Raw genomic sequence first — 27515 nt, 5'->3', positions numbered from 1 at the left:
CAATCCATACTCAGTTGGACCCAAAACACTGAGAAATATGTCTGCTTTCTTTTCATCTTTGATTTCATTTGCAGCCAGCCAACGCTCAAAACACTCTAAATAGGAATCAAAATCCTCTTTTGTAGCCTCAAACTCTGGTACTCGACCAATGGTTGCCATTTTCACAGTTAATTGTTTCCTTATTCCTTGTATTCCTTCATTTTCATCAAATTCTTCACTTTCTTCAATTCAGAAGTTTCTGCAATTACTTCATTCACTGCACTCATTTGTACACACTGTGTTACGTTTCTTCTTCCATTTTTTTTTACAATATTTCTCCACTGAGATCGCCTAATTTCAATGGGTTCAATAAGTTTTTTTATTTTACCACCAGAGGGCAGTGTCGTTATTCTGGACTCCAATAGTCTTGCTACTTGGCAGCTCCTGAACACTGTACCTACTAGCAGTGCTTAGCCTTTTCTACTGGCAAAAAAATAAAATAAATAACTGACGATTTACATAATTATTTTGTGTTTCATTACTCACGCAATATTCTTCCCTTCAAGCAATGTCCGTTTAAGAAGCTTAATCACCTCGTCGCCACTGTAATATTTGTGTTGTGGAGAAATGACCAGGCAGGAGACGGGAGTACAGTTAGTTTTTGTTTAGTCAAAACCCCTCGCCCTCTACAGTTCCCGGGCACCATAGTGCGCATGTGCATTTCCTTTTAGGTGTAGTAACGAAACACTGCGTAATACATTACTGCTTAGTAACAGCATAGTAACTAATATAAACAGATGTAGATCACAGATACTACAGCGCTCACAACAGCTCCTCCTTTCCTCTCTCCCAGATGGCCGTGGCCCACTTCAACGCCCGTCTGACTGGCAGGGAAATGGCCGTGGCAACCTTGGACCTCTCAGTGGTAGGGGCTCTCGTCTGATGGGCGGAATAGAGGGAGCACTGGAGTAGGAAGCCACGACATTTAGATGGAGTCCCATCATATTTGTACGGGAGGGACAATCAGGCATCGCTAACTGCTGGATGGGCTGGGTGACTGGCTGGCAGGGACGACTCGTGGTAGAGGGTCCTCCGCTAGTTAGAGGTGATGCCCCTCGGATGATGTTGGAGAACGCGGAGGACCTCATCCATAGCCGTACCCAGTTGCGCCAGTTGGTCGTGGTGTTGGGGGATTAGGTGTCCCTGTTAGCCGACCCTCCGGGAGATGTCTGCATTTTCTGCTGCTTCTATTTGTTGAGGCACTATTCTGTAACGTAGACGCAGGGAGTTAGGAAGCAAGTGCAGTTGGTGAGATTAATAACGAAAAACATGCAGATATACAAAACAAGAGAATAGTACTTGGCATGAAAAACAAAACCAATACTGCCTGAAGACTGAGGCTACTGAGGGCTAAATAAAGGGGAAGTAATCAAGGTACTGATGAAGTCCAGGTGTGCATAACAATGGGGAGCAGGTGTGAGTAATGATGGTTGCCAGGTGTGTGTAATGTGAGTTGCCAGGACCGGTGGTTAGTAGACGTTGAGCGTGCAGTTCCTTGCTGTATAACTCTGATGATGGAGCTAAATGTGTGTAATTGTTTGTAGTTTTGACTATGCTCTTCAAGAGGTGAAGATATTACAACCGAATAGTTAAAATTTATTTAACAATCCGTTTTTAGCGGGGCTGAGGGTCTCCTTGCCCCCCAGCAGGGAAATCAAATGCTCTGCACCTTATTGTGATGTTTTAATGATAACGACTTATAGGATCTCAATGATGGTGTGTCATGGTGGGGTTGTTTGAAAAGGATACATATCAAATTTCCAGACTTTCAGGACATGCGAGTCAGACTACATGAGAGACCCATGAGTCATTCACACAGAGCATTTGATTTGTTTCTTCCCCTCCATGAATTTTACTGTGATCTTCAAACTTCAAACTTCTATGATCCTTATTTTCAGTTGACACTCAATCAAAGAAAAGGGACACGTGGGTTTTTGCTTATTCACAGCTGTATTCTAGGTTTCATTGGATGCTGAAAGCTTGTAAATGTTCAAGCCCATCACATGGAGAACATACCATCTGGTCAAAGACATGGATGCCTTGTGATTCCTCTTCATGCTAACATCACAAAACATCTGTAATTGACATGGACAGATACACAGCAGGGTCTGACCTGCTTGACTTATTCCCATTAGGTCCAAGTGCAGGAAATGGCCTATATCTTGGGCCTAAAGTTGGATAAATCTCCTTTCTATAAGTTGAACTTACAAATGAACACCTGCACCCCCTTATGCCCTCAGAACAGCCTCAATTCGTCGTGACAAGGTGTTGAAAGCGTTCCACGGATTTCAGTTTCAATGGCACTTAAATCTTTTGTCTTGCCCATTAACCCTCTGAATGGCACACATACACAATCCATGTCTCAATTGTCTCACATCTACTCCCCTTCATCTACACTGACTGAAGCGGATTCAACAGGTAACATCAATAAAAAAATTGTCAAAGACTAGTCACCCAAGTCATAGACTGTTCTCTCTGCTACCACACGGCAAGCGGTAACGGAGCACCAAGTCTAGTTCCAAAAGGCTCTTTAACAGCTTCAACCCCCACAACAAAATGTGAAATAAGTCAAGGGTTATATTTAGAGGTCGACCGATTATGATTTTTCAACGCCGATACCGATACCGATTATTGGAGAACCAAAAAAGGCCGATACCGATTAATCGGCCGATTTTTTAAAATGTATTTGTAATAATGACAATTACAACAATACTGAATGAACAATTATTTTAACTTAATATAATACATCAATAAAATCAATTTAGCCTCAAATAAATAATGAAATATGTTCAATTTGGTTTAAATAAGGCAAAAATGCAAAATGTTGGAGAAGAAAGGAAAAGTGCAATATGTGCCATGTAAGAAAGCTAACGTTTAAGTTCCGTGCTCAGAACATGAGAACATATGAAAGCTGGTGGTTCCTTTTAACATCCTTTTAACATGTCTTCAATATTCCCAGGTAAGAAGTTTTAGGTTGTAGTTATTATAGGAATTATAGGACTATTTCTCTCTATACGATTTGTATTTCATATACCTTTGACTATTGGATGTTCTTATAGGAACTTTAGTATTGCCAGTGTAACAGTATAGCTTCCGTCCCTTTCCTCGCCCATACCTGGGCTCGAACCAGGAACACATTGACAACACCCACCCTCGAAGCAGCGTTACCCATGCAGAGCAAGGGGAACAACTACTCCAAGTCTCAGCGGGAGTGACGTTTGAAACGCTATTAGCGCGCACCCCGCTAACTAGCTAGCCATTTCACATCGGTTACACCAGCCTAATCTCGGGAGTTGATAGGCTTGAAGTCATAAACAGCGTAATGCTTCAAGCATTGCTAAGAGCTGCTGGCAAAACGCACTAAAGTGCTGTTTGAATGAATGCTTATGAGCCTGCTGCTGCCTACCACCGCTCAGTCAGACTGCTCTATCAAATCATAGACTTAATTATAACATAACACACAGAATTACGAGCCTTAGGTCATTAATATGGTCGAATCCGGAACTATTATTTCGAAAACAAAACGTTTATTATTATCGCATATACCCTGACTCTGCGTGCAATGAACACAAGAGAAGTGACGCAATTTCACCTGGTTAATATTGCCTGCTAACCTGGATTTTTTTTGCTAAATATGCAGGTTTAAAAATATATACTTCTGTGTATTGATTTTAAGAAAGGCATTGATGTTTATGGTTAGGTACACGTTGGAGCAACCACAGTCCTTTTTCCGCGAATGTGCACCACATCGATTGTATGCAACGCAGGACACGCTAGATAAACTAGTAATATCGTCAACCATGTGTAGTTAACTAGTGATTATGATTGATTGATTGTTTTTTATAAGATAAGTTTAATGCTAGCTAGCAACTTACCTTGGCTTCTTGCTGCCCTCGCGTAACAGGCGGGCTCCTCGTGAGGCAGGTGGTTAGAGCGTTGGACTAGTTAACCGTAAGGTTGCAAGATTGAATCCCTGAGCTGACAAGGTAAAAATCTGTCGTTCTGCCCCTGAACAAAGCAGTTAATCCACTGTTCCTAGGCCGTCATTGAAAATAAGAATGTGTTCTTAACTGACTTGCCTAGTTAAATAAAGTTTCAAAAAAAGTGCCAAGGTAACATCAACCACATGAGCTTCATCTTGCTCACTCCTGAGTCTATTCCAAGTTGGACTCAAACCCTTTCAACAGGAGGAAACCATCTTTGTTTCTGCGTCCAACAGACGACACTACAGTGGTAGGCTTGATTACCAACAACGACGAGACGGCCTACAGGGAGGAGGTGAGGGCCCTCGGAGTGTGGTGTCAGGAAAATAACCTCACACTCAAGGTCAACAAAACAAAGGAGATGGTCGTGGACTTCAGGAAACAGCAGAGGGAGCACCCCCCTATCCACATCGACGGGACAGAAGTGGAGAAGGTGGAAAGTTTTAAGTTCCTCGGCGTACACATCACGGACAAACTGAAATGGTCCACCCACACAGACACCATTTTTGCAACAGCTCCTCTTCAACCTCAGGAGGCTGAAGAAATGTGTCTTGTCACCAAAAACACTCACAAACTTTTACAGATGCACAATCGAGAGCATCCTGTCGGGCTGTATCACAGCCTGGTACGGCAACTGCTCTGCCCATAACCGTAAGGCTCTCCAGAGGGTAGTGAGGTCTGCACAACGCATCACCGGGGGCAAACTACCTGCCCTCCAGGACACCTACACCACCCGATGTCACAGGAAGGCCATAAAGATCATCAAGGACAAGAACCACCCGAGCCACTGCCTGTTCACCCCGCTATCATCCAGAAGGCGAGGTCAGTACAGGTGCATCAAAGCTGGGCCCGAGAGACTGAAAAACAGCTTCTATCTCAAGGCCATCAGACTGTTAAACAGCCATCACTAACATTGAGTGGCTGCTGCCAACATACTGACTCAAATCTCTAGCCATTTAATAATTACAAATTGGATGTAATAAATGTATCACTAGTCACTTTAAACAATGTCACCTTATATAATGCCCTACATTACTCATCTCATATGTATATACTGTACTCTATACCGTCTACTGCATCTTGCCTATGCCGTTCGGCCATCGCTCATCCATATATTTATATGTACATATTCTTATTCATTCCTTTACACTTGTGTGTATAAGGTAGTTGTTGTGAAATTGTTAGATTACGTGTTAGATATTACTGCATGGTCGGAACTAGAAGCACAAGCATTTCGCTACACTCGCATTAACATCTGCTAACCATGTGTATGTGACCAATAACATTTGATTTTGATTTGAAATGAATCCTGTAATCTCTGTCTTATTTACACTTCTGGTTGTTGGCACCTTCAATAGAGACACAGAAGGACACCCACTCTGACCAAACATTAGATCAACAGAACATCTAAGTTAATCAGAAGAAGCTTGGTCCAGATGGGGGGAGGAGAGGAGAGGAGAGGAGAGGAGAGGAGAGGAGAGGAGAGGAGAGGAGAGGAGAGGAGAGGAGAGGAGAGGAGAGGAGAGGAGAGGAGAGGAGAGGAGAGGAGAGGAGAGGAGACATAGAGAGATATATAGAGAGAGATATAGAGAGAGATATAGAGAGAGATATAGAGAGAGATATAGAGAGATATATAGAGGGAGGAGAGGAGAAGGCAATTAAAAGAGAAGAAAAGAGAAACAAGCTAAGAAGAAGAGAGGAGAAGAGAGGAGAAGACAAGAGAGGACAAGAGAGGAGAAGAGAGGGTAAGAGAAGACAAGAGTAGAAGAGAAGACAAGAGGAGAAGAGAAGACAAGAGAGGAGAAGACAAGAGAGGAGAAGAGAAGAGAAGACAAGAGGAGAAGAGAAGACAAGAGGAAGCTGTTCTGGATACTGAACTGATTTCAACCCTCCAGGGTCCTGACTGAACGACTCAGATATCCTTCAGGACAGGATGTCTTTACCATCTGCCTGAACTAGGGCTCAAACTGTCTTTCACCACGCCACACGTCACAGGTAAACATCAAGAACATTCTCTCTCTAAGCCATTGGCAGGTTGTGGATGCAGGAAACGAGGCTTGGCTTGGCCGAGTTGTCATGGCATCATAGTCAGCATGGGGCCAAGAGTGATGAATCGGCAGATTCACAATCATCAATCACTCATCTCATAAAATGGAAGTCCAAAGCCTCAGTTCACAACCAGCAACTTTCAGGTGCAGGACACAAAAAGTATAGTCATAAAAAAGATACTGTATACTCCTGTTGTTTTATTGAGCGGAACCATTTAACCAGAAGTTCTTCAACAGTCCTGGTTTGCTGTGACCCAGTAATGTCTAGCACAAATCAAATCAAATTGTATTATTCACATGCGCCGAATACAACTGGTGTAGACCATTAAATGCAATTTACAACAGGTCTACACTACAGCTGCAAAAGTGCTACGTTGTACCAACCACATACTCTGACTGGAGGGGAGGAAACCTCAGATTGTAAGCCTTTCCAAGACCCACTTTTCTCTGTTCCATAAGAATTGGCTCAGATTTGGATGCCAACACTATGCCAACATTGGCCTATATAGGCTAGTCTGCAATGGATGCTCCATGTGGTTTCTCTGTTCATTTGTTCTCCTGTGTCATTTAGTTTCAGACTTTCTGACTGGAATATATCATCCCGGCTATCTAAACCAATTCCATATTCCTGCTTTGTAGCCTTCTTATGACGTAAGGCTTGGGACTTTACTCCCTACCACACACAGTCAAGCCTTACCTACTGATTCAGATACACAATGAGGTGATGAAGAAACTAACTAAGAGACACATCAATCATATTTACTAAGCTCTCTGTGTCAGTGGCATCATTTAATTTCTATGATCTATTACTTGCGTTAGTCCCAATCCCAGTCAAACCCCAACCACTGCCACAGATACACTTAATGGTGCTGAAAAGAAACATCAATCACGCTAATATAAGCCTTCTGTCTGTGGCATCCTTGTATTTCTAGAATCTAAGACAGTAGATGCATTACTAGAAGAAGCCTGTCATATGTTGTTTTATACCAGAGATATCTGGGTCAGGTTTACACATTGAAAAACATCATTCAAGTACAGCTGGTTAGAAGGCCAATGTATAGCCTATCTTAGACCGTATCCGTCATTAAGAAAACACATTTACTTGTCTTACTATAGTGTAGTGTACATAGCTAACACATGGTGTCCATATCACACTATCAGTCCTTTTGAGGGAAGAAATGAGAAATTCCTGGACCCAAGCTTAGAAAAATATGCAACAATATGTAAATATCGGTACGTTTCATTGCCCTTACGCCTAAAAAAATTCAATATAGACAAAAACAAATAACAATTAAATATCCATAAATATATTTTCATGTTTATTTTTCCCCATTATAAACACTCTTACATACCTGTCTAGGTTGGAACTGTTGCTGTTAAAATACAATAAATAATTTCATTCTGAACTGGAATAAAAAGATTGATCACATCACACAGAGGTAGACCAGAAAACACACACAGTCCTAATGAGAGGTGTGTGGCTGGTTGAAGTTTTCAACAAGCATGTCTATTCTGGGCTCAGTTTTTGACAGTACAACACTGAGGTCATGCTCAGCATTGACACTGCTTCTGTACTTGAGAACCTTGACTCGTGTATGTGGGGCCAAACTGGATCAGAACATCTACTGCTTTCTCAGTCAGGCTGGAGACCACTTCCTGCTGTAGATGAGCAACCCAGAACTGAGTTTGCCTCCATTGTTTTGTTTTTCAATTTAACTAGGCACGTCAGTTACAAACAAATTCTTATTTACAATGACGGCCTAGTTCAGGGGCAGAACAACAGATTTATACCTTGTCAGCTTGGGGATTCAATCCAGCAACCTTTCTGTTACTGGCCCAAAGAGCTAACCACTAGGCTACCTGCCACCCCAAAAAGCATCTTGCTTCAATCAGTTTATTCCAGTTCAGAATAAAAAATATTACTTGTATTTTAACAGCATGAGTTCCAACCTAGACTTGTTTTCGACAATAATTTCTACAGTAAAATGTACAGTAGGCCTGATCATTTTTCATCTTCATCTGTACTGTCTCTTAGGTTTGCACTATCAGTAGGTAGCTAGCTTGGTTTGGCTAACGTTAGCTATTAGCTGGCCATGGGAGAGAAACTCACATCTACTACTATGAGAGATAGTACTCCCTTATTTCTGCTTATCATAAAATGACAACAATGCCTTGCTAGTTGACTTCCTTTCCACTTTCAAAGCAGTTTCCTGAAGCATTCTACTCTGTTCTGAAAGAACTCCCTGGGTTTATCGTCATGTTGTGGATGTTTGGTCAGGACGTGTCTTTTTATTAATTAGTTTGTTTTGAGAGACTCATTACTAAGCACTTCCCCGCACAAAACACAAAGCACTTCCCCGCACAAAACACACTCCTCGTTATTTCTCAAAGTTTGTTTGAAAGAGACAGAAAGTCATCACTGTTTTTGCGTTTCATGACGATTGAGCTCAGTCAAAATGTGTGGCTAGCAAATCAAATCAAATCAAATTTTATTGGTCACATACACATGGTTAGCAGATGTTAATGCGAGTGTAGCGAAATGCTTGTGCTTCTAGTTCCAACCATGCAGTAATATCTAAAAAGTAATCTAACAAATTCACAACAACTACCTTATACACACAAATACAAAGGGATGAATAGAATATTTACATATAAATATATGGATGACCGATGGCCGTGCGGCATAGGCAAGATGCAGTAGATGGTATAGAATACAGTATATACATATGAGATGAGTAATGTAGGATATGTAAACATTACTAAAGTGGCGTTATTTAAAGTGACTCGTGATAACTTTATTAAGTCCATTTATTAAAGTGGCTAGAGATTTGAGTCAGTATGTTGGCAACAGCCTCTCTGTGTTAGTGATGGCTGTTTAACATTCTGATGGCCTTGAGATAGAAGCTGTTTTTCAGTCTCTCAGTTCCAGCTTTGATGCACCTGTACTGACCTCGCCTTCTGGATGATAGCGGGGTGAACAGGCAGTGGCTCGGGTGGTTCTTGTCCTTGATGATCTTTTTGGCCTTCCTGTGACATCGGGTGCTGAAGGTGTCCTGGAGGGCACCTATATGAGTCCATTTCATGACAGCGGTAAGTGATGGCGAGTGAGAATAACAAGTCAGTGGCTGAACAACAGCACATGGGTCGCGGAGTGATCTTCAAGAAAACTGCAGAAAAAAGATCCGGTAACAGAGACCGCTGCTAAGCAGGGAGCGCACTAAACCGAGAGCGCAGTTGCACTTGGCCAAATCAATTCCAGTAATTTATTAAATAATTATACATTTACGTCGCGACCCACCATTAGCAGGTCGGGTCGCGACCCATACTTTAAGAAACACTGGCCTAGGAAAACACTCCCCTCTTTAACAAGCGGAGAAAGATACGTTTGTTAAGGGTGAATGCATCATCTTCTGACAGGTGGCTTCATTCTCACATAACGCATCACATAGGATCTACAACTAGCAGTACAAATGGATTTGTCATCTGAGAGTCTGAGAGTCAATGCTGTTGACCTCTCTATGGTGATGTTGACCTCTCTATGGTGATGTTGGCCTCTCTATGGTGATGCTGGCCTCTATATGGTGATGTTGACCTCTCTATGGTGATGTTGACCTCTCTATGGTGATGTTGACCTCTCTATGGTGATGTTGGCCTCTATATGGTGATGTTGACCTCTCTATGGTGATGTTGACCTCTATATGGTGATGTTGACCTCTCTATGGTGATGTTGGCCTCTCTATGGTGATGTTGGCCTCTCTATGGTGATGTTGACCTCTCTATGGTGATGTTGACCTCTCTATGGTGATGTTGGCCTCTCTATGGTGATGTTGACCTCTCTATGGTGATGTTGACCTCTCTATGGTGATGTTGGCCTCTCTATGGTGATGTTGACCTCTCTATGGTGATGTTGGCCTCTCTATGGTGATGTTGACCTCTCTATGGTGATGTTGACCTCTCTATGGTGATGTTGGCCTCTCTATGGTGATGTTGACCTCTCTATGGTGATGTTGGCCTCTATATGGTGATGTTGACCTCTCTATGGTGATGTTGACCTCTCTATGGTGATGCTGGCCTCTATATGGTGATGTTGACCTCTCTATGGTGATGTTGACCTCTCTATGGTGATGTTGACCTCTCTATGGTGATGTTGACCTCTCTATGGTGATGCTGGCCTCTATATGGTGATGTTGACCTCTCTATGGTGATGTTGACCTCTCTATGGTGATGTTGACCTCTCTATGGTGATGTTGACCTCTCTATGGTGATGTTGACCTCTCTATGGTGATGTTGACCTCTCTATGGTGATGTTGGCCTCTATATGGTGATGTTGACCTCTCTATGGTGATGTTGGCCTCTCTATGGTGATGCTGGCCTCTATATGGTGATGTTGGCCTCTATATGGTGATGTTGACCTCTATATGGTGATGTTGACCTCTCTATGGTGATGTTGGCCTCTATATGGTGATGTTGACCTCTCTATGGTGATGTTGACCTCTCTATGGTGATGTTGACCTCTCTATGGTGATGTTGACCTCTCTATGGTGATGTTGACCTCTCTATGGTGATGTTGACCTCTATATGGTGATGTTGGCCTCTCTATGGTGATGTTGACCTCTCTATGGTGATGTTGACCTCTCTATGGTGATGTTGACCTCTCTATGGTGATGTTGACCTCTCTATGGTGATGTTGACCTCTCTATGGTGATGTTGACCTCTCTATGGTGATGTTGACCTCTATATGGTGATGTTGACCTCTATATGGTGATGTTGACCTCTCTATGGTGATGTTGGCCTCTATATGGTGATGTTGGCCTCTATATGGTGATGTTGACCTCTATATGGTGATGTTGACCTCTCTATGGTGATGTTGGCCTCTATATGGTGATGTTGACCTCTCTATGGTGATGTTGGCCTCTCTATGGTGATGCTGGCCTCTATATGGTGATGTTGGCCTCTCTATGGTGATGTTGGCCTCTCTATGGTGATGTTGGCCTCTCTATGGTGATGCTGGCCTCTATATGGTGATGTTGACCTCTATATGGTGATGCTGGCCTCTATATGGTGATGTTGACCTCTCTATGGTGATGTTGGCCTCTCTATGGTGATGTTGACCTCTCTATGGTGATGCTGGCCTCTATATGGTGATGTTGACCTCTCTATGGTGATGCTGGCCTCTATATGGTGATGCTGGCCTCTATATGGTGATGTTGGCCTCTCTATGGTGATGTTGGCCTCTCTATGGTGATGTTGACCTCTCTATGGTGATGTTGGCCTCTCTATGGTGATGCTGGCCTCTATATGGTGATGCTGGCCTCTCTATGGTGATGCTGGCCTCTATATGGTGATGTTGACCTCTCTATGGTGATGTTGGCCTCTCTATGGTGATGTTGACCTCTCTATGGTGATGTTGGCCTCTCTATGGTGATGTTGACCTCTCTATGGTGATGCTGACCTCTATATGGTGATGCTGGCCTCTCTATGGTGATGCTGACCTCTATATGGTGATGTTGACCTCTCTATGGTGATGTTGGCCTCTCTATGGTGATGTTGACCTCTCTATGGTGATGTTGGCCTCTATATGGTGATGCTGGCCTCTATATGGTGATGTTGACCTCTATATGGTGATGTTGACCTCTCTATGGTGATGTTGACCTCTATATGGTGATGTTGACCTCTCTATGGTGATGTTGACCTCTCTATGGTGATGCTGGCCTCTCTATGGTGATGTTGGCCTCTCTATGGTGATGTTGGCCTCTCTATGGTGATGTTGGCCTCTCTATGGTGATGTTGACCTCTCTATGGTGATGTTGGCCTCTATATGGTGATGTTGGCCTCTCTATGGTGATGTTGGCCTCTCTATGGTGATGTTGGCCTCTCTATGGTGATGTTGACCTCTCTATGGTGATGTTGGCCTCTATATGGTGATGTTGACCTCTCTATGGTGATGTTGGCCTCTATATGGTGATGTTGACCTCTCTATGGTGATGTTGGCCTCTATATGGTGATGTTGACCTCTCTATGGTGATGTTGACCTCTCTATGGTGATGCTGACCTCTATATGGTGATGTTGACCTCTCTATGGTGATGCTGACCTCTCTATGGTGATGTTGGCCTCTATATGGTGATGCTGACCTCTCTATGGTGATGTTGGCCTCTATATGGTGATGCTGGCCTCTCTATGGTGATGTTGACCTCTCTATGGTGATGCTGGCCTCTATATGGTGATGTTGACCTCTCTATGGTGATGTTGGCCTCTCTATGGTGATGTTGGCCTCTATATGGTGATGTTGGCCTCTCTATGGTGATGTTGGCCTCTCTATGGTGATGTTGGCCTCTCTATGGTGATGTTGACCTCTCTATGGTGATGTTGGCCTCTATATGGTGATGTTGACCTCTCTATGGTGATGTTGGCCTCTATATGGTGATGTTGACCTCTCTATGGTGATGTTGGCCTCTATATGGTGATGTTGACCTCTCTATGGTGATGTTGACCTCTCTATGGTGATGCTGACCTCTATATGGTGATGTTGACCTCTCTATGGTGATGCTGACCTCTCTATGGTGATGTTGGCCTCTATATGGTGATGCTGACCTCTCTATGGTGATGTTGGCCTCTATATGGTGATGCTGGCCTCTATATGGTGATGTTGACCTCTCTATGGTGATGCTGGCCTCTCTATGGTGATGTTGACCTCTCTATGGTGATGTTGACCTCTCTATGGTGATGCTGGCCTCTATATGGTGATGTTGGCCTCTATATGGTGATGTTGACCTCTCTATGGTGATGTTGGCCTCTATATGGTGATGTTGACCTCTCTATGGTGATGTTGGCCTCTATATGGTGATGTTGGCCTCTATATGGTGATGTTGACCTCTCTATGGTGATGTTGGCCTCTATATGGTGATGTTGACCTCTATATGGTGATGTTGACCTCTCTATGGTGATGCTGGCCTCTATATGGTGATGTTGGCCTCTATATGGTGATGTTGACCTCTCTATGGTGATGTTGGCCTCTATATGGTGATGTTGACCTCTCTATGGTGATGTTGGCCTCTATATGGTGATGTTGACCTCTCTATGGTGATGCTGGCCTCTATATGGTGATGTTGACCTCTCTATGGTGATGTTGACCTCTCTATGGTGATGCTGGCCTCTATATGGTGATGTTGACCTCTCTATGGTGATGTTGACCTCTATATGGTGATGCTGGCCTCTATATGGTGATGCTGGCCTCTATATGGTGATGTTGGCCTCTATATGGTGATGTTGGCCTCTATATGGTGATGTTGGCCTCTATATGGTGATGTTGGCCTCTATATGGTGATGTTGACCTCTCTATGGTGATGTTGACCTCTCTATGGTGATGTTGACCTCTCTATGGTGATGTTGACCTCTCTATGGTGATGTTGGCCTCTATATGGTGATGTTGACCTCTCTATGGTGATGTTGGCCTCTCTATGGTGATGTTGACCTCTCTATGGTGATGTTGACCTCTATATGGTGATGTTGACCTCTCTATGGTGATGTTGACCTCTCTATGGTGATGTTGACCTCTATATGGTGATGTTGACCTCTCTATGGTGATGTTGACCTCTCTATGGTGATGTTGGCCTCTATATGGTGATGTTGACCTCTCTATGGTGATGTTGGCCTCTCTATGGTGATGTTGGCCTCTATATGGTGATGTTGACCTCTCTATGGTGATGTTGGCCTCTATATGGTGATGTTGACCTCTCTATGGTGATGTTGACCTCTCTATGGTGATGCTGGCCTCTATATGGTGATGTTGACCTCTCTATGGTGATGTTGGCCTCTATATGGTGATGTTGACCTCTCTATGGTGATGTTGGCCTCTATATGGTGATGTTGGCCTCTATATGGTGATGTTGACCTCTCTATGGTGATGTTGGCCTCTATATGGTGATGTTGGCCTCTATATGGTGATGTTGACCTCTCTATGGTGATGTTGGCCTCTATATGGTGATGTTGACCTCTCTATGGTGATGTTGACCTCTCTATGGTGATGTTGACCTCTCTATGGTGATGTTGGCCTCTATATGGTGATGTTGGCCTCTATATGGTGATGTTGACCTCTCTATGGTGATGTTGGCCTCTATATGGTGATGTTGACCTCTCTATGGTGATGTTGGCCTCTATATGGTGATGTTGACCTCTCTATGGTGATGTTGGCCTCTATATGGTGATGTTGACCTCTCTATGGTGATGTTGGCCTCTATATGGTGATGTTGACCTCTCTATGGTGATGTTGGCCTCTATATGGTGATGTTGACCTCTCTATGGTGATGTTGGCCTCTATATGGTGATGTTGACCTCTCTATGGTGATGTTGGCCTCTATATGGTGATGTTGACCTCTCTATGGTGATGTTGGCCTCTATATGGTGATGTTGACCTCTCTATGGTGATGTTGGCCTCTATATGGTGATGTTGACCTCTCTATGGTGATGTTGGCCTCTATATGGTGATGTTGACCTCTCTATGGTGATGTTGGCCTCTATATGGTGATGTTGACCTCTCTATGGTGATGTTGGCCTCTATATGGTGATGCTGGCCTCTATATGGTGATGTTGGCCTCTATATGGTGATGTTGGCCTCTATATGGTGATGTTGGCCTCTATATGGTGATGTTGGCCTCTATATGGTGATGCTGGCCTATCTATGGTGATGCTGGACTCTCTATGGTGATGCTGGTCTCTCTAATGGGATGCTGGCCTCTCTAAGGCGATGCTGTCCTCTATATGGTGATGCTGGCCTCTATATGGTGATGCTGGCCTCTATATGTAATATTGGTCTCTATATAGTGATGTGGGCCTCGATATGGAGACGTAGGCCTCTATAAGGCAATGGTTCCTCTAAAAGGTGATGCTGGCCTCTCTATGGTGATGCTGGCCTCTATATGGTGATGTTAGCCTCTCTATGGTGATGTTGGACTCGATACATGGTGATGTTGGCCTCTCTATGGTGACGTTGGCCTCTATATGGTGATGCTGGCCTATCTATGGTGATGCTGGACTCTCTATGGTGATGCTGGTCTCTCTAATGGGATGCTGGCCTCTCTAAGGCGATGCTGACCTCTCTAAGGTGATGCTGTCCTCTATATGGTGATGCTGGCCTCTATATGGTGATGCTGGCCTCTATATGTAATATTGGTCTCTATATAGTGATGTGGGCCTCGATATGGAGACGTAGGCCTCTATAAGGCAATGGTTCCTCTAAAAGGTGATGTTGGACTCGATATATGGTGATGTTGGCCTCTCTATGTTGATGTTGGCCTCTATATGGTGATGCTGGACTCTCTATGTTGATGCTGGCCTTTATATGGTGATGCTGGCCTCTCTATGGTGATGCTGGCCTCTCTAAGGTGATGCTGGCCTCTATATGGTGATGTTGGACTCTATATGGTGATGTTGGCCTCTATATGGTGATGTTGGGCTCACTATAGTGATGTTGCGCTATATATGGTGATGCTGGCCTTTTTATGGTGATGCTGATCTCTATATGGTGATGTTGGCCTTTATATAGTGATGTAGGACTCTAAATGGTGATGCTGGCCTCTATATAGTGATGTTGTCCTCTATATGGTGATGTTGGCCTCTATATGGTGATGTTGGCCTCTATATGGTGATGCTGTTCTCTATATGGTGATGCTGTTCTCTATATGGTGATGCTGTTCTCTATATGGTGATGCTGTTCTCTATATGCAGATGTTGGCCTCTATATGGTGATGTTGGCCTCTGTATGGTGATGCTGGCCTCTATACGGTGATGTTGGCCCCTATATGGTGATGAAGACCAGGTTAGAGTTGTCTCCGGTCCTTGGGTGGGCAAAAAGCAGAGAGAGAATAGTTACTTAGCCATCCACGTGACAGAGCGCAGCTGTTCTGTAATAGCACCCAGACAACTGTCTCATTGTTTGGGAGAACTAGCGCTGGACCTGAAAGCAAACCACTGAAAACCTGGTTGCCCAATCAACATCACTACAGCGCCAGTGGTGGTGGTGACTAAGAGGAGATCCCTCTCATTTATTTAGCTCTTCTGATATTTTGGACATGAACTATCCCCTTCCAATAAGGAGATCTAGTCTCTCTGGCTGAGTAACAAATAACTGTCAACGAAACCACTGGTAACTACTGTAAATCTAATCTTACATTTTCCTTTCACATTATTGCTTCCGTTTGTTGTGTGGGGCTTGTGTGACGAATGTGAATTGTATAGTTAAATGGTACCAATACATTTCTGTCAAATCTCCATCATAATATAATAGAGAGAGAGAGAGAGAGAGAGAGAGAGAGAGAGAGAGAGAGAGAGAGAGAGAGAGAGAGAGAGAGAGAGAGAGAGAGAGAGAGAGAGAGAGAGAGAGAGAGAGAGAGAGAGAGAGAGAGAGAGAGAGAGAGAGAGAGAGAGAGAGAGAGAGAGAGAGAGAGAGAGAGAGAGAGAGAGAGAGAGAGAGAGAGAGAGAGAGAGAGAGAGAGAGAGAGAGAGAGAGAGAGAAAAAAAAAAATCAGGCCAGTAAACTAGCCACGGATAAAAGTTTCCACTTTCAACATACCTCAGAGAATCTCAATGCATCAGCGTGAAGCGAAGAAGAGACAAGGGAATAGAACAACACAGGAGGCCATGCATGCGCCTTCAAAACACGTGTCCAAATCGACTTCCCATCCAAAGCAAGTAAAAGAAGTAGAGAAGTTCCCATGATACAAGCAACAGAAGTTGGGATCGATGTTGTGAGGTTTTTAAAGGGGTTGTTCGCAGACTACCGATGGCACTCGCTGGTCTCAGGGGTGTGTTTTATCAGACGACATTCTGTCTCATTGGCAGGTTGGGCCACTGTCAGGTCCCTGGTCTCTAGTGATAGCACTGTTTCTTTTAACTTTGACTTCCTCAATAATGACAATTAAAGAGACTCGAATCATGAGAATGAATGGCTTTCTGCCTAAATGTAGCTCTGTTTAATGGCTGCATGGGGCCTTTAGTGCCTCATTTCAAAGGTTAAACCACTCATTCACTCACTGTCCTCAGATCTAAGAACAGAACAGGGCCAGATCCCTGCTGGCCAGAAGAGCAGCTGAGGGTATTAGTCAAGATAGCAGGTAGGAATAACTATACATTATCTCTGGAGTTTACAATATGTACTGGGCATGCCATTGAGAAGTGATGAGCCTACTAATGGACTAAAAACAACACTCAAGGGAGAATCTCTTGAGTTTGAAAGTACTTTTTTTCGTCCAGGAGTAGCCTAGTCTGCAAAAGTCTGAAAAACTAGCAGTGAAAAACTAGCCTAGCTGGAATGTCTGGAAAAGTAGCAGGAAAGTCCTGAAATGTAGTTCTGGGTGTGAAGGTTTTGTGTGTTTTTGACCACCTTGAACGCCCTATGGATTTCTTCATCTGAAGCCTTGACTGACTGGCAGGATGAACATGTCAACCTCAACCTGTATATCTACATAGTGTCATATTTCTCTAGAACATTCTCTCCACTCTATCCCCTAGGACATATCTTACCTCAGAGGCTTAATCTGGCATGGCCGGTAGGCCGTAAAACTTGAAAACTAGTAGTCTGGGTCTGGATACCAACAGTAATACTCCACAGGTGTAGGGGGTTTCTTTACAGTAGTCTGATAACTACAGTAATACTCCACAGGTGTAGGGTGTTGCTTTACAGTAGTCTGATAACTACAGTAATACTCCACAGGTGTGGGGTATTTCCTTACAGTAGTCTGATAACTACAGTAATACTCCACAGGTGTAGGGTGTTGCTTTACAGTAGTCTGATAACTACAGTAATACTCCACAGGTGTAGGGGGTTTCTTTACAGTAGTCTGATAAATACAGTAATACTCCACAGGTGTAGGGGGTTTCTTTACAGTAGTCTGATAACTACAGTAATACTCCACAGGTGTAGTGTGTTGCTTTACAGTAGTCTGATAACTACAGTAATACTCCACAGGTGTGGGGTATTTCCTTACAGTAGTCTGATAACTACAGTAATACTCCACAGGTGTGGGGTATTTCCTTACAGTAGTCTGATAACTACAGTAATACTCCACAGGTGTAGGGTGTTGCTTTACAGTAGTCTGATAACTACAGTAATACTCCACAGGTGCAGGGTGTTGCTTCACAGTAGTCTGATAACTGCAGTAATACTCCACAGGTGTGGGGTATTTCCTTACAGTAGTCTGGTAACTACAGTAATACTCCACAGGTGTAGGGAGTTTTCTTCCTTACAGGCATCTACCACACATTAGCAACATACCAAACAGTTGAAGAAGAAGAGCCCTTGGAATGGTTTGAGACTCGATTTGTTTTGTAAGCAAAATGAAGGCCGGGATTCATTACAACACGATTAACAGCCTGCACACAGAAATAGATTTTTAAAGGCAATGCCCGCAGAGATCACATCCACAAAATGGCCAACTGTGGTTTATCTTCACGATCATCAACAATCAACAGTCTATATTCTCTCCAACAGAAAAGCAATGTTTTCACATTCAGCTGACACTCAAACATACCCCACTTAGGGGCATGGTGAGGAGTCATATTAGGACCTGTTTTCACATTCCAGTTTGAATGATTAGTCATCAATGACTCGATTACCAAGACCTCTACCAAAGGATATTTTCCCAGCATTATTTTGAGGGAGAAATAGTTTCTTGATGCGTTTCCACTTTCCAAAATATGAATGTTTATCTTTCTTATTCTCTTCCTCCCCTATTTCCTGTGAGTCACTACTCTTCCTCCCCTATCTCCTGTGAGTCACTACTCTTCCTCCCCTATCTCCTGTGAGTCACTACTCTTCCTCCCATATCTCCTGTGAGTCACTACTCTTCCTCCCCTATCTCCTGTGAGTCACTACTCTTCCTCCCCTATCTCCTGTGAGTCACTACTCTTCCTCTCATATCTCCTGTGAGTCACTACTCTTCCTCCCCCATCTCCTGTGAGTCACTACTCTTCCTCCACTATCTCCTGTGAGTCACTACTCTTCCTCCCCTATCTCCTGTGAGTCACTACTCTTCCTCCCATATCTCCTGTCAGTCACTACTCTTCCTCCCCCATCTCCTGTGAGTCACTACTCTTCCTCGCATATCTCCTATGAGTCACTACCCTTCCTCGCATATCTCCTGTGAGTCACTACTCTTCCTCCCCCATCTCCTGTGAGTCACTACTCTTCCTCCCCCATCTCCTGTGAGTCACTACTCTTCCTCCCCCATCTCCTGTGAGTCACTACTCTTCCTCCCCCATCTCCTGTGAGTCACTACTCTTCCTCCCCCATCTCCTGTGAGTCACTACTCTTCCTCTCATATCTCCTGTGAGTCACTACTCTTCCTCCCCCATCTCCTGTGAGTCACTACTCTTCCTCTCATATCTCCTGTGAGTCACTACTCTTCCTCCCCCATCTCTTGTGAGTCACTACTCTTCACCTTTGAGGCCAACTTCTTCCAGGTACCTGTTAACTAATTGATTTAACAATAACTGACTACACTCACAGGGACAAAACGTTATGTAACTCCCATAAAAACAACCTTTTAAATCACTAATAATAAATTGTCTGATACAACACATTGGAAACACTGAGATTTGAACCAGAAACAAATATTTATGTATTTCATGGTTGTTGGTAACATACCACAGGACTAATATATTTTGCAGGCAGTACAGACCTAATTATCTCCAATCATCTAACCTGAAAACAAACATATATTTATTAATACCTATAACGTTAGACTTTGAATGATGAATAAATATAGTATTTAGGACAGGAACAAATTCAATTGTACTAGCCTTCCCAACACAGCTTGGATGAAGCAACCTGTCACTTATCTTATCAGCCCTGTTTGGAATGATTGGAAGCTAAGAAGAGGACTGGACTCCCTACTTAACAAGAGTACATGGATACTGACGGGTGCCATTAGATATGAGGGGCTGGGGCAGTATAATGATTACGGTAATCACAATGTAAACAGCAGTTGCCATTCAAGGCACATTAAGTGGGTCAAACAAACAGCTAGTCAGTGCTGTAACCTCATCTAACTACTGAAAAGCAATAACATTCATATCATTCACAGTTTTATGGGCTTGCTTGTTATTTTTAAAGCACCGTTGACGGAAAATCTACGGGGGGAGAGGGGGGGGGGGCAGACGAAGGAAGCAAGGGGCTTAGCTGGGTCTATTTTTTGTCCTTATAAAGAATGCGTAGTGCAGATAGATGAGTTGCGGTGAAAACGTCTTGGCACTTCAAACAGTCCTGGGATCCAACAGTAGTATGTATGAGGCTGAGCATCTCATCTCAAAGCTACAGTCTGGGATTAGTTTTTCAGTTAAATGACAGCCCCGCCACTTGTTTTGGTATATGGCTGAGGGATGGAGTTGTGATAAAGTAAGACAGTTGTGCAGAGCTCATAAGGCATTTGTAAGTTCTATTCTTCAATAATCAGTGGGTCAATATCAAGAATTGATATGGCTCTTAAACAGATTCCCGGCTTCAACATTTAAGGCAGGGATCATAAACTATATTCAGTTAGTTTTTTTCATGAGTGGAAGGTCGGGGGGCAGAACATAATTACAAATAATTTGTAGACTGCAAATTGACCACAAGAAGCCCAAACATATATAATATTTGATTAAAAACATAATCATTTCAAAACTTGCTTACATTTGTATTCAAGCACGTGTTTCTCTATTATGCATGGGAACAATTGGGAACAGATTTCCAAAATTAAAATAACTTGGAACTGATTTCCTGGTGTTTCTACAGTCTTTTATGTCAGGCCAAATTTTGGGGAACCCTGCTTTAAGAAGTGACGCATGGCTTCTGCAGCTGCTCCGCGGGCCAGAGAGAGGAGTAGTGCTGACTGCTGACTGTTGGCGCAAGATGGCGCCGACAGAGCTGGTTGCCTCGTTTCTTAGGAAACTATGCTGTATTTTATTTTTTTATGTATTATTTCTTATGTTGTTACCCCAGGAAATCCTAAGTCTTATTACATACAGCCGGGAAGAACTATTGGATATAAGAGAGACGTCAACTCACAACATTACGACCAGGAATACGACTTTCCTGTTTGGACCACCACCCAGGATAATGGATCTAATCCCAGAAGCCGACCCAAAACAACGGTGCCACAGAAGGGCAGACGGAGCTGCCTCCTGGTCAGGCTCCGTAGACGTGCACATCGCCCACCGCTCCCGAGTATACTACTCACCAATGTCCAGTCTCTTGACAACAAGGTAGACAAAATTCAAGCAAGCCTTCCAGAGAGACATCAGAGATTGTAACATCCTCTGTTTCACGGAAACATGGCTCACTCGGGATATGTTGTCGGAATCGGTTCAGCCACCGGGCTTCTCCATGCATCGCGCCAACAGATATAAACACCTCTCCGGGAAGAGGAAGGGCGGGGTGTATGCTTCATGAATAACGACTCATGGTGTAATCATAACAACATACAGGAACTCAAGTCCTTCTGCTCACCCAACATAGAATTCCTTACAATCAAATGCTGGCCATATTACCTTCTAAGAGAACTCTCGTCAGTTATCGTCACAGCTGTGTACATTCCCCCTCAAGCAGACACCACGTCAGTCCTCAAGGAACTTCACTGGACTCTATGTAAACTGGAAACCATATATCCTGAGGCTGCATTTATTGTAGCTGGGGATTTGAACAAAGCATGGGAACAAGGCTACCTAAATTCGATCAGCATATTGATTGTAGTACTCGCCGGGGTAATACACTTGATCACTGCTACTCTAACTTCCGCGATGCATACAAAGCCCTCCCCCGCACTCATTTCGGCAAATCCGACCACGACGCCATCTTGCTCCTACCGTCTTATAGGCAGAAACTCAAACAGGATGTACCAGTGACTAGAATCATTCAATGCTGGTATGACCAAACGGAATCCGCGCTTCAAGATTGTTTTGATCACGCGGACTGGGAAATGTTCCGGTAAGCCTCAGAGAACAACATTGATCTATACGCCGACTCAGTGAGTGAGTTTATTAGGAAGTGCATTGGAGATGTTGTACACACTGTGACTATTAAAACCTACCCTAACCAGAAACCGTGGATGGATGACGGCATTCACGCAAAACTGAAAGTGCGAACCACCGCATTTAACCGTGGAAAGAGGTCTGGTGATATGGCTGAATATAAACAGTGTAGTTATTCCCTCCGCAAGGCAATCAAACAAGCAAAATGCCGGTACAGGGACAAAGTGGAGTCGCAATCAATGGCTCAGACTCAAACCGTATGTGGCAGGCTCTACAGGAAATAATGGACTACAAAAAGAAAACCAGCCATGTCACGGAAACTGACATCACGCTTCCAGACAAACTCAACACCTTCCTTGCCCGCTTTGAGGATAATACAGTGCCACCGTCTCGGCCCGCTAACGAGGACTGCACCCCCCCCCCCCCCCCCCCCCCCCTCTCCTTCTCCGTGGCCAACGTGAGTAAAACATTTAAACCTGTTAACCCTCGCAAGGCTGCTGGCCCAGACGGCATCCCTAGCCGCGTCCTCAGAGCATGCACAGACCAGCTGGCTGGTGTGTTTACGGACATATTCAATCTCTCCCTATCCCAGTCTGCTGTCCCCACATGCTTAAAGAGGGCCACCATTGTTCCTGTACCCAAGAAGGCAAAGATAACTGAACTAAATGCGTACCGCCCTGTAGCACTCACTTCTGTCATCATGAAGTGCTTTGAGAGACGAGTCGAGGATCATATCACCTCCACCTTACCGTCCACCCTAGACCCACTTCAGTTTGCATACCACCCCAACAGGTCCACAGACGATGCAATCGCCATCACACTGCACACTGCCCTATCCCATCTGGACAAGAGGAATACCTATGTAAGAATGCTGTTCATTGACTACAGCTCAGCCTTCAACACCATAATACCTTCTAAGCTCATCATCAAGTTGGAGGACCTGGGTCTCAACCCCACCCTGTGTAATTGGGTCCTGGACTTTCTGACGGGACGCCCCCAGGTGGTGAAGGTAGGAAACAACATCTCCACTTCGCTGACCCTCAACACTGGGGCCCCACAAGGGTGCCTGCTCAGCCCCCTCCTGTACTCCGTGTTCACCCACAACTGCGTGGCCATGCACGCCTCCAACTCAATGATCAAGTTTGCAGACGACACAACAGTAGTGGGCTTGATTACCAACAACGATGAGACAGCCTACAGGGAGGAGCTGAGGGCATTCGGAGTGCGGTGTCAGGAAAACAACCTCTCAATCAATGTCAACAAAACAAAGAAGATGATCGTGGTCTTCAGGAAACAGCAGAGGGAGCACCCTCCTATCCACATTGAAGGGACAGCAGTGGAGAAGGTGGAAAGTGTTAAGTTCCTCGGCGTACACATCACGGACAAACTGAAATGGTCCACCAACACAGGCAGTGTGGTGAAGAAGGCGCAACAGCGCCTCTTCAACCTCAGGAGGCTGAAGAAATGTGTATTGTCACCCAAAACCCCGACAAACTTTTACAGATGCACAATCAAGAGCATCCTCTCGGGCTGCATCACAGCCTGGTACGGCAACTGCACAGCCCTCAACCGCAAGGCTCACCAGAGGGTGGTGCGGTCTGCACAATGCATCACCGGAGGCAAACTACCTGCCCTCCAGGACACCTACACCACCCGATGTAAAAGGAAGGCCAAAAAGATCATCAAGGACAACAACCACCCGAGCCACTGCCTGTTCACCCCGCTACCATCCAGAAGGCGATGTCAGTACAGGTGCATCAAAGCTGGGACCGAGATACTGAAAAACAGCTTCTATCTCAAGGCCATCAGACTGCTAAACAGCAATCACTAACAGAGAGGCTGCTGCCTACACTGAGACCCAATCACTGGTCACTTTAATAAATGGATCACTAGTTACTTTAAACAATGCTACTTTACATAATGCCACTTTAATAGCTGGGGCGGCAGGTAGCCTAGTGGTTAGAGCGTTGGACTTGTAACTAAAAGATTGCAAGATTGAATCCCTGAGCTGACAAGGTAAAAATCTGTTGTTCTGCCCCTGAACAAGGCAGTTAACCCACTGTTCCAAGGCCGTCATTGAAAATAAGAATTTGTTCTTAACTGACTTGCCTAGTTACATACTTTTTTTTTCCTTTTTTTTTTACATATCTTACATTACTCATATTATATGTATATATTGTATACGGATATGGAGTATATGGATGAGGGCCATCGCTCATCCATATACTTATATACTTATATGTACATATTCTCATTCACCCCTTTAGATTTGTGTGTATTTGGTAGTTGTTGGGGAATTGTTAGATTACTTGTTAGATATTACTGCACTGTCGGAACTAGAAGCACAAGCATTTCGCTACACTCACATTAACATCTGCTAACCGTGTGTATGTGAACAATTTGATTTGATTTGCTGACACCATATGAAGTCACTTGTGCACATAGGGCCCCTATTCAAAAGTAGTGCACTGTAGGGTGGCATTTGGAACACAGATATAGCTTTCCACTCAGAAAGGTGTTGAGGAAGACCCAAGTCGTGACGGAAATAAAGGTGAATATTAAGAAAATAACGCCAAGAAGTAACACAGGGTGAGCATGGAAAGAGGAGACTGTTTCCAGAATCAGATTAAATCTTTCTCTCCCCAAAGAGGACTATGAAAATCTGATGACAAAAATGGATATTACCTTAGACACAGATAATTCAGACTGAGTTTCCCTATTGTTCTCCTTCTCTAGTAGTCGACTAAAAGGTACTGACTGAAAGCCAGTATGATTTTTAGCAGATGCTTTTATCCAAAGCAACTTATGGTCATGCATGCATATATTATTTTGTTTGTACTGGTGGTCCCAGGAATTAAACCCACTATCCTGGTGTTGCAAGCACCATGCTCTACCAACTGAGCTACAGGCGACCACAGTAGCATATTCTATTTTAAAAACAACCAACCCAACATAAACACACAATAAACACAAGCCAATCTGGACACCAACATCTCATCAACTGTTCGTTAATGATCTTAGTGTGCTTCAGTAGTTCTCCCAACAGTACACATTTCTGTTGTAACCCCGGAAAAACACACCTGATTCTACTCATCGCGGGCTTGATGATGAGTTGACAAGTTAGTTGAACCATGTGTGTTTGTCTGGGGCTACATCAAAGTGTGTGCTGTTGGGGTTACTTGAGGACTGGAGGTGGGAAAAACTGCCTTACATGGAGATTTGACACGAAAATACATGAATTAATTAATTAATTCAGCAGTGTGGTTTATTGTTCTTTAGCTTTCTTCCTGAACCTGGACTCATCAAGACAGGATGGTACTCAATCTGTTTACAACTCACCTCACATGGTGATGGCAAGGAACACTTAACATCCCCTGAATTAAATCTGCCTCTAGGGCACTGCTTCCTTACTGTAAAGCAATGACGTTAAGCACCACACAACTAAATAAATAACAAACACCCGGAAGATGCATTATTTATGTTTTCTGGTACCAGCACTAGGATTAAACTGAACCCTGGAATCCGATGTAGACATTATAGATAGCCTTAGCTCTTATGGACTAACAGAATAGAGACAGGACTGAAAGTTGCTCCCTGAAGCAGATCAATTGGAGATTGTGTTGATTGACAGGTAAGAAAGGCTTTTGCTATGGCCTGAGTCTACTCTGAACACACTGCTTAGTGGGGTATTGAACACCCCCAGTGGACTATTCCAGGGACGATGGCTCTGGAAGCAAGGATTGCCCCCCAGAGAGGGGGTCCAAAGTGGGACTTAGCAAGTCCAAACTGCCCACTCCATCTATATTCCTGGGGGTTTTCCTTTCCATGGAATCCACACAGCAGACATCACCAGACCTGGCTTGAAATACTATTCAAAATCCTTTTAATTAATTTAGCTGTGCTTGATTGAGCTTGCCTGGCACAACATGAGTAATGGAATAGTTCCAAAAGTGAAAACCCAACCCATCTGGTTCCCTGGGCAGTCTCAAGCAAACACTGCAAATATTTTAAAGAAAACAAATACCATTTGAATCCAGGTCTGTAATCTTGGGGGTTCTCCATGGAATCCACCACAGCAGCGGATATGGCAGTGTGTTTTTCTACTCAGTCAGGCCAGTCAGAGCTGGACCTCCCTCCGAGACTGTGTCCAATATCCGATTGATAGAGGGGAGCAAGTCCAAGGGGAGCAGGACAACAAAATAAACCACAGGCCTGATTCTAGTCTGGTTAATGTATTACCATCATGCTCTGCCTGATTCTACTCTGGTTAATGTATTACCATCATGCTCTGACTTCTACCTTGCTACAGACAGCTATATTGGTCTGCTAATACTGGACTATTAATAAAGGCCCAGTGCACAATTTTATATTTTTGTATAACTTTTTTGTATTATTATTATTTTTCAGAGGGTGCTGCAGCACCCTCAGCACCCCTGCTTCCTGCGGCTAATGGGAATAACTTCCAAGATGTTATGTCTCTATTCAAGCTGTTATTGGTCTGGTGTCAAGTTCACCGTTGTTGCCATATTTGAGTTTTCTTTCATTTATGATAATGGCGAAGACGGTATGTAGAAAGTTGAGCTCCGCTCGTTTTTGTGATATAACATGCCATAATCCTCTAACTGTATGAAGTGCCTTATGAATGTATATGGAACAAACAGGAGATCAGACTGTCTCAGATATTTAATATATCAGTTTCTTGATTTATTTTGTATCGTGATGCTAGCTAACTACTTGGCACTAAACAAACATTCTGAATGTTTACTTTGCTAGCTAAAGAGGCGTGAAATGGCTAATGTTATCACAAGCGGTCAAGACAGAGTTGTGACTGTATTATATTTTCATGTACAGGAGCTGGAGGAATGTCAATTCATAATGGTCTGATTCTAACTTGGACACCTACATTTTGTGCTTTATTGCCAGGTATGATGTATTTTATTTACAGTGTTAGAAATATTTTTTTTATCATGCTACCTAGCTCTGATATTTCATTTTGAGCCTTTGTTGTGTTACTGAAAAAATAAAAAATGGGTTCTGGTGATGTGTGTACTGAAAGTGTTCTCTATAAAACTATACGATCACATTGTGTTACTATAGCCATTATTTGCTCCTTTCATTTATGATTATGGCGAAGACAGAGGTGGAGGAATGTCAATTCATAATCCTTTGATTCTAACTTGAAAACACGTTGTATGCTTTATTGCCAGACTACAATAAACAGGGCACTCGCCTGAACCCGATGATCCTGTGTGTGTGTGTGTGTGTGTGTGTGTGTGTGTGTAACAGTCCTGCAAAGTAGAGACTCAAGAATTGAGGGGTTACACCTGCAGAGAGGAGAATAAGGGTCAAGGGTCATATGAGTATATCTAAAATGTTAACTTTCTACAGATGCCATACACATGCACTGAGGACAACATGGGTTGAGTCTAACATCTAATATTT

At 43.7% G+C, this 27515-nt stretch overlaps 1 long non-coding RNA gene across 1 annotated transcript; it reads right to left on the bottom strand.

The window, feature by feature from the left end:
• Positions 1 to 628: 628 nt before the first annotated feature.
• On the bottom strand, positions 629 to 26250 carry LOC120045750. The gene is made up of 2 exons (XR_005476753.1): positions 26098 to 26250; positions 629 to 1246 (listed from the first exon to the last, which is right to left on the bottom strand). It is a non-coding gene; the product is annotated as an uncharacterized LOC120045750 (long non-coding RNA).
• Positions 26251 to 27515: the final 1265 nt, after the last annotated feature.

This window comes from Salvelinus namaycush, chromosome 4 (genome assembly GCF_016432855.1).
Source record: "Salvelinus namaycush isolate Seneca chromosome 4, SaNama_1.0, whole genome shotgun sequence".
Taxonomy (NCBI): Eukaryota; Metazoa; Chordata; class Actinopteri; order Salmoniformes; family Salmonidae; genus Salvelinus; species Salvelinus namaycush.
Note: the sequence above shows the minus strand (reverse complement) of the source record. Positions and strands in the feature narration are given on the sequence as shown.